The sequence below is a fragment of the Pyxicephalus adspersus genome, chromosome 12 (assembly GCF_032062135.1).
Source record: "Pyxicephalus adspersus chromosome 12, UCB_Pads_2.0, whole genome shotgun sequence".
Classification (NCBI taxonomy): domain Eukaryota; kingdom Metazoa; phylum Chordata; class Amphibia; order Anura; family Pyxicephalidae; genus Pyxicephalus; species Pyxicephalus adspersus.
The window spans coordinates 36,330,715-36,339,776 of record NC_092869.1 but is presented as its reverse complement, the minus strand read 5'-3'; the positions used below and the strand labels follow the sequence as shown (position 1 = coordinate 36,339,776).

At 37.8% G+C, this 9,062-nt stretch overlaps 1 long non-coding RNA gene across 1 annotated transcript; it reads left to right on the top strand.

Annotated features, from left to right (window-relative positions):
* The first annotated feature begins 988 nt into the window (after positions 1-988).
* On the top strand, positions 989-8,655 carry LOC140342621 (uncharacterized). The gene is made up of 3 exons (XR_011923110.1): positions 989-1,503; positions 4,067-4,145; positions 7,760-8,655. It is a non-coding gene; the product is annotated as an uncharacterized lncRNA (long non-coding RNA).
* Positions 8,656-9,062: the final 407 nt, after the last annotated feature.

The following is a 9,062-nucleotide window of genomic DNA, read 5'->3' as shown; positions in this document are numbered from 1 at the left end:
AAATTTAGATCCAGTGACTCAGTGGGAAATGGAGATCTACCCGGTGGAGTCACAAAGAGGATCTAACCCTTCTCCATTCTATCCTAAATTTTAAAAGTTTAGTCACCAAATGTCTATGATAAAACAATTATTGTCCTCCTTCCAAGCAGCATAGGTTCGATTACAGACTGTTTTATTTGCCTGTTCCTTATTTCATCTAATAATAGTAACAAATGCTGACGACAGCAAAATCAATAAACTTTATTTATAGGGAGCATTATATAATAATGGACACGCAGAAATGATATTGCAAAAATTAAAATTGTACAAATATGATCTAGACCGTGTTTAAAGGAAACCTGTCGTAACAGAATCAAGGAGGATGCCATTGCTGGCTATTCCTTCTGAAAATCTAATTGCCTGGCTGCCATGCGAAGGCATTGGGTTTAGAGTCACATGGAGTGAGATGATACATTTCTGCCAGTTTTCTGACACTCATTTACAGAATATATGTTCCAGGATGGCTGGAGGTCATTATGATAACAGCTTATTTAATCGAATAAATGGGGCTATGGCATGTGTTCTGATTGGAGAAGCTTGTATGCCAACGGAAGGTGTCATGAATAACAAAAATGTAAGTAGATTTTTCTTTTGCAAGTAAATTTTACCTAAGCAGCCTAAGGCCCAACTCCAATCTAAAGTGACCAGATAATAATGTTTAGCTGATTTAGAAGTACAATAACAAAAACAGTTTGTGCTGCAATATTTTCCTTTAACCCAGAGATTCCCTCTGCAGATTGTTTATGCCACTAGATGTCCTCAGTCTTATGCCCTGCATCATTCAACACATTTCTTCTGAGCCCAGGTCATCCTGGACCCACTCTAGCCTGTTACTGGACAATCAAAGCTGAACACCATGCTCAATCTATTTTGTTAAATACTAGAATAATTTATATTCTCATTACAATATTTGCATCATTGTGTACAGATTCCTTTTATATATATCGAGTAATTCAGGGACTGGTGCATTTTGCCTCTGTTCAAAAACTTTCTGCAACAAAGACCAGTCAATCTTGCACTTCATTGGGCATGATGTCCGGTCTTGTACCCACCCCCTGTAGTTTAAACACCATATACGGTAGAAGGACAGCTTACTGGGTCCCCTCACATGGATCTGCCTTCTACAGGAGCTATACAGTATGTAGCACAGTGATGATGTTACTGCTATTTTTTTTGGGCAATATCTTTTATTTGCTGTACACAAAGTGTATTTATAGCCTTTTAGCTATTAAGGAATATATTTGTTCAGCTGAAGAAGCAACACAATGATGAGGTCATCTCCTTCTCACTCTGCTTTCTTTCCCAACAGCATGCTATAGTAATTTGATGAATCCTAATTCGCTCCACTGATCCCTAAAGAACAGTTTTCATGGCACAAGAAAAAAAATATATATTTTCCTAAAAGATATACATTGCTATATCAACCCATTCCAGAAGCCAGGGCCTATATCTGTACCTGTTCAAGTAAGTAAAGCTTTGTACAAACATCAGATGATTCTTGCTTGAGGCAAACGGTTGTACTTGTCTTGTGTAAAAATCTGATAAAAGGATTGTTCCTCACCTCACTTTCGATTGGTAATGTTTTTGGAGCCACCTCTATGTTGAGCAAATATATTTAGCTATATATATTACTATACCTATATATATTTGTGTAAAAATCTGACATGTATTGGGGTCCCCCAATCATCAATCCACCACAGCAGCCCACTCCAATGAAGGGGTGCCACTAGCTTATCTTTCCCCCTCCTCTCTTGAACAAAACAGGCGCTGTGTGTACAATAGGTGTAACATTTTTATCCACTCAGGCAGATCCTTTGAATATGAAACACAAAGAGCTAATAAAGAGAACATTTACATAGATATAGGTCCATAGGTCAGAATCACTTACCCAAATTTTAGGTAGATTCCTTATCTTGTCCTAGCGACCCAATGTAGACAGAGTTGTACATGAGTGAGGTTTAAAAAATGGAGAGACCGTCTCATTTCCTGACACATTTTGCCTTGTAGGCTTCTTCTGGGGATTTTGAAACTTATAGCATTTAATTACACACAGAGAGATAGATATTAGTATTATTTCCTAGACAAGGCAGATCCAAACAAGTCCCTGGCTTTTAAGCCTCTCATTACCTTCCAATAGTCAAAAAATATTATTAGATACTTTGATTTCATAGTTGCTGGTAGGTCTAAATCAATCAGATTGAAAAGTAAAAAGAAAAAAGAGGCCAGCTAATAAAAAATTAAAATAAAATACACTTTTATTATTAAGATAATAAGGGAAGCTGAAGTTAGAACTTCAAATTTAAATTGTGCCAACTGCTGGTAAATTAAAAAACTAAATATTTGCATCTAGTTAGGATGAACAGCCATCTATGTATTGCAAAGTCCCTCACATCCAACTTGTTAGAACAGTTTGTCTTACATTCCAATCTGCTTTCGTGTGGGATGAATATAACAAGCCCAACAAGATGATCAGAATGTTTATCATCAGATGTGCTGTATGTGTGAGCTCCTTAGACTTAGCGTAAAATTCCATAACCATTTGCTGATTGTAGTATCAGTCATTAGGGTATCAGCTGCTGCCATCTAATATTCACCCACAAGCACAAATGGTGAGCTGATTGGAGAATGTATATGGCACAATGATATACAGTAATGATTCATATGTGCTTTCTCATATTTACAAGACAGCAGGGCTAATAAAGAATCTTCTAAACCAAAAAGACAGCACTGAAAAGACTATAGGAGTCTACAAAAACAAAATTACACACAAATTGTTTTTGTGTGAGTAAATAATTTGCTAAGGATAGGATGTAAACCCCCAAAATAGTAAAGCTCCCTAATTTCCTGCCCCCTAAACTAAAGCCTTTTAAAAACAAGGCCCTGAACCAGGGGTGTCCAACTGCAGTCCTTGAGGGGCACATACAGGTCAGAACATTTATATGAACAGTTTTTTTAATCTTAATTCTAACGGTTTTTTAAATCCTAATTCTACCACCCCTTATCCTGAAGTTTTCTAAACTATCAAATTTAAACCTAAACCTAGGCTCTTGAACCCATTTACATCCCATTAATATCAAGCCCCTAAACCCATTTTTTCACATCCCCGCAACCCAAGCCTATGAATCTATTCATCAACATCCCCTTATACCCAAGCCCTTTAACCTAATATTCTACATCCCCTTAAACTCAAGCCCTAAAACCCATTATTCTTTACCCCCAAAAACCCAAGCCCCTGAAACTTTCTACACCCCCTGCCCAGAACCCTAAACTAAAGCAGTCAATCCTAAAGCCCCTTACACCTAAATGCTCCAATTTAGGGCATTTAGGTGTAAGTGCCCCCTGCCCAGAACCCTAAACTAAAGCAGCCAATCCTAAAGCCCCTCACACCTAAATGCCCCAATTTCAGCAAACCGATTTCAGGAATTCCATTGAAGTCCACCTGCGGTCACAGCTGATTGGGGAACACAACCTAAGCGATAAAGGCCTGATTCGCCGCAAAATTGAAATTACAAATTTTGCTCGCTCATCCCTATTAGTCACATTCAACTGGACATGTTTTTATAATGTTAAAAATGTTTTGCAGCCCATCTAAGCTGTTTCTTCAAAAACATGCCACCAGCTCTAAGTAAAGAACTCAAGTTACCACAAAGCATTTATCAGAAATTCTAATGTAGTCACAGAGCAATAATAAAGGACTTTTCTATTGCTATCATCAACCATACTGGCACCGGGAAGATAGATCCATACCATTTCTCAACAGTATAAGCACAGAAGTGCTATATGATATGATATGTGCCTATCCTGTTCCCATCTCCAATTATTAATGATGTTCACAGTCTCCATTTGTTTGAAGGATGTACAGAGTCTGTTAATTAACAGTTTGTTTGAAGGATGTGCTGAGCCTAATAATGAATGTATTAATCAAAGCTTTTGGAAAGTCACGTTTAATTAAAATTTTGGACGTAGCAAATTGATGATAAGGACATTCTTATTAGGAACAAAGAAATATCCTATGTTCTATATTTAGGCTTTCAGATGACAATGTATGAAAATTAAAGAAATATTACAGTACGGAAGGGCTTGTGCGCCCTGGACAACAATTACAGGTATGACAGCTGCTTTCTTGTTATTCTTCTTCTTGTGCCATGTCACTGAATTTATCCACAGGTGACACACTAATACTGTATAGTTCTTTGTAATATATGGGTGCTCTAAAAATAATGACAAAAATGTCAATAGAATGTTCAGGTATGCTTGATATCTTCAAATACTATTGTTTCCCAACTTCAGAAATGAACAAGTCATTCATATAGCACAGGGGGGTCAAACTCTGGCCCCCAACAACTTTTTTTTTTTGGCCCCAAGGGAATCCTTAATATGACCTGCAGCTGGCTCGCCACTGCACTACAATTCCTGGCATCACTCGCGTCTATAGACCAGCGCGCTCTCTGCCTATGCGTGGTCCTGCATTAGACTGTTTTATAGATACAAATAATGCCGGGATTTTAGTAGCGGCGCTATTTCAATGAAGAGGGAGTTTCAGCAGGGGGCCACTCATAAGATTTAGTTCCACATTGGCCGTGTCTGGCATTTCTAGCACTCCCCCTCAGCTGTACTTTTCCTTGCTTTTCCAAGGCATGGACTTGAATGGTTGGATTTTCATAGAAGAATATTGGTATTATTATTGTAGCCTGTGCAAAAAGGTTACCATGGAAATTTAACTCAGATTTTTTCTTAAATAATGCCTCTGTCTCTATTATAAGCTTGTTCTAGATTGAATCTGAAGCAAAACCTCTTTGTTTCCATATGAAAAGGTTTATATCTAATGAGAAGGAAAAATGTCCTGAATTTTTTAAGAACATTTCAAGGTTGGCCCGCGACTTTGTCTAAGTTTTTAATTTTGGCCCTTTGTGTATTTGAGTTTGACACTCTTGATATAGCACATGTGTGCTTGGGCATAATGAGCATGTGGTTTAGGCCAGCAGTCGCCAACAGGTGGTTCGCGAGAAAACTTTGGTGGTCCGCAGAAAAATTACCTGGCCAGTGCGCCCACCAGCAGGGTCCTTCTCCTGACCCCGCTGATCATGTCCCCCATAGTCACAGCCTTACACTACTGTCCCCCCAGGATTTTTAGCAAGCAGGTCTGAGACTGCGATGGGAGAGTGGGCAGGTTTCTTCCCTTTTGAGTGAGACACAGCTCCCCGCGCAGGATTTAAAATTATGAATTTGGTGGTCCGTGAGGTCCGAAAGGTTTGCGACCATTGGTTTAGGCCTTGTAGTTTTACACATGGGCATTAGCTTGTAAAGAACCAGTGTGAACATTTAGCCTGTACAAAGCATTTGCAATGCTTCCAACAAACGATGGGTAACTTCCCTGCTTTGGGTTGTTCAGCACAGACTGTAAAGGTAGTGATGGAAGATTTTCAGTAAACTTAAAGCTTAACACTAATTTGGGGGGAAAAGTGCAAAATCATTTCTTGGCATCTGCAAAAATCAAAAGGCAGCTCCGTCTGCTATACTCCGCTGTCCCCCCTCAGACAGCTGGGATAGATTCCAAGCTTCAAACTGAACTTTAGCCAAAATGTGGTATAATGTTTTCTTTGATAATGGGTTCTATTTACTAATGTTCCCCAAGACCAGAGAATATAGACAGTCATGTGTTACTCAAGGTGATAAAGCAAACCTGGAATAGATGTCTTCAAAATTGATTGCTATTAGGTAGCAAATAATTTCAATACTTGACCTGAGGTCAGAAAATATAATAATAAGAATTACTGAAAGTACAAATTAAAAAAAAAACTCTCTTAGGTTTGTTGTATCAAGTTTCTCTTACAATGGTCTTTTTTCTCAAGTCTTGTAGAACTTTAGTTCAACCCAGCCCAATGTTTTGTTTTTTTTTTTTTGTTTTTTTTATGCTATCTATGGCTTTCTGTTTCAGTGGCTTATTTTTTGCATGCAGCAAACCTTGCAACTGCAGAGTTTACTGGTCGATGGTACCACTAATCCTGATCTCTGGAAGCAAAATATTTGTGTAAAACTAAAAAAAACAAAGCTATACTGAATCGCAAGTTATTGAGGAAAAAAAAAAACAAACAAACAAAAAACATTTTTTATCTTGGTCATCATCAGGTCTTTTTTAAAACCTATTTGCCGATTGGAAAGAGGAAATATTGTGTGATGCATACACAATGTTCTATTATGGGCAAGTTATGCATAATACCAAAACAATTTTGCTTGTGTCAGATATGATGGCTGGGTACAGGTGAACAGAGCAGGACTTAGGATATAACCACTGTGACATTCAGAAGGTAAAAGCATCCCAACTACGATCTATAGGCGTAATGCATAAAGCTTTACCAAAAGATTAAGTATTTATATTTTAGCAATACTCAGCACACTTTCCAAGCTCTCTGCTGTGAACAAATAATTCTCTGGGTAATCTCTAGAGATGAAGTTTGTGGTCCAAAGCTGGAGAGCGGACTATTGACAACAATGGCTTTCTCCCTGGACAGGAAGCGTTGTACACAGAATCACCTAAATAATATTTTAAGAAAAAAATCTGATGAAAGAAAACAAATGAACGCAATATATTTAAATAATGGTCAGCTGCAATATATTACATTAGAAGCCAACACATATGCAAATGCATATGGCCACTTATAGAGTTATCCCTCATTTGTTTTAACAAAAGTGACCTAAAGAGGCCATTATTATCATGTCTGCCCACTTGCAGCAAAATATCTAAGCTCTGTCTATATCACTGTGGCTTATGTACACTCCAGTAGGGATGAATAGGGTATCACAAAGCTGGCCCTTTGATGTGGTTGATCCCAGCTGACGCTTTAGATGAGGCTTCTATTTTAGACTTGCATTCCACTGATCTCTTTTCATTGATTACTTTCTCATCTTCTTGAATTTGTTAATGCATACTGTATATCACAATTTCTAATAAAGGTAATTATCCCCTAATAGCAGATCCCCTGTGATGCTGCTGATGTGTGGAGGAGGTAAAGTTAGTACCGCAAAGTTCATGAAGATATAGAGCTTCACTGTCAGATCAATGCAAGGAACTGATGCTTGTATTAATCTCCTTAGCTGTCATGGAGTTACATTCCCTACAATATGAGATGAAAGCTCGGAAGTCAACATTGACTTTTTATTTCAGATACAGAAAAATCTAGACATTCAACACAACTTCAGATACATCTTATGAATATTTCATGCGTACAACACTGCAGAATGCCACCGGCCTCATTAGGTGCAATTTGTTAACGCTGCTTGCAAGAAAGATTTAAAAATTGCTTCCCACATATTTTATATGTTATATTGTCAGAGATGATCGAAAGTAAATTCCTCATATCCCCTCCTACTGTTGAACGATCTTATAAATCCACATTTAATATGAAACAACCCCTCCCTTCCAGGTATATTTGCATTAATATTTTAACAATAAAAGAATGTAGAATCGACTCTTCATGTAAAAGACAAAGGTTTTAAAATTTTCATTATATTTTGGTTACTAAGCCAAATGGAGCTATAGCCATAGATGAGTGCTTGGCTACTATGGGGCTCAGTAGCAACGCAAGGACTGATGAGAAATACTTAGTTGTCAAAGCCATCTTGTGCAAGCTGTTGGGTTTATTGGTGCTGCTGGTCTTTTAATTGTTCAAGATGCATCTTGTGTTTATTTGTTTATTACAGCCTTGGTCTTTATTTTTAGCTCCACACGGAAGTTCGTGGATGTCCAACTGAAACAAATGCAACTCTCCTTGTAACTGAAAAATTACATCAATGATTAAAAGGGCAAAGGAGTTAATGCTGTTGTAATTTGGATAGAATGTCACCCTTATAGATCATTGCGGTCACTTAAACTGACCTGAGACACAAAATGCTCAATACGCAAGGAACCCCTAGCAACTTCTTGAGGAAGCCTGGTTGAGAAACACTCCCATACATTAATCCATAATGAATGTCTTCCTAACACAAAGGGAAGCACATATGTAACTTGTTTACATTACTGAAAGTGGGGCAAGCAAAAACCGTATCTAGTGTTCACCTCCCCTCTCCAGCAGCATATACTTATCTTTAATTTGATCCTCCAAGCATATGTTTGTCAAGGGACTGGGACTGGGTACTTTCTTATTTCCCTACGTTTTGGGCCAATCCCCAGCTACCAAAAATTTTCGCATGGGAGTAGGAAGGAAAGTGAATCTTGCTCACCCATACCTAGAAGTACTGTTTTTTTGCTTCACTTCTGGGAGATAACAAAAAAAAAATCAGGAGCCAAATGCAAGGCAAGTATGCACAGCTGGGGCAAAGGGAAAATCATTGAGTGACATCTGATAGTCCAAGTTACATTGGCATGAATAAACAAAGTAAATGGTCTTGTTAAAGACACCTATCACCAACTTAATAATGCACTGATAATTTGTCCTTTTTATAAATTACTTTCTATCCAATTGCAAATTTAACTACTTTAGGAATAAGGAGTTATTACTCTGGAACAGCCTACTGCATCCTCCGAGGGTCTACTTACTGTCTTTGCTGGCCTAGATCCTCTGCCCTGTCCCTCATTTTTTTACAAAACATTTTATGTAGTTTCCAGGAGGTGTAAAATACTAGATAATGTCACTTATGTAAATAGACACATCTATTTCTGCTGGGGCTGTAGAAATTAAATTCAAGATGGTGGCATCCAGCAGCCGTCTCAGTGCATTTTAATGTTTACAGAAAAGCTTTTACAGCTAAATAATATGCATTCAATATGTTCAATTTATATATCATCCTATGACCAGGGTAATAATGAAAAACATTGTCTTGTGACAGGGTCTCCTTAAAATAATTACTGAAATAAATTAAAATATACTATTCTCTCTTTAAGGTTGCCATCTCTTCTCAATCCACTGTTATGACAAACATAGAATAACGCTGCCAACCTTCCTCTAGTAGCATCTCTGCTGTTAAAAATTATTTAAAAGAAGGAAATGACTAATGAGTTCAACACAGCCAACAGTGCCAGCAAT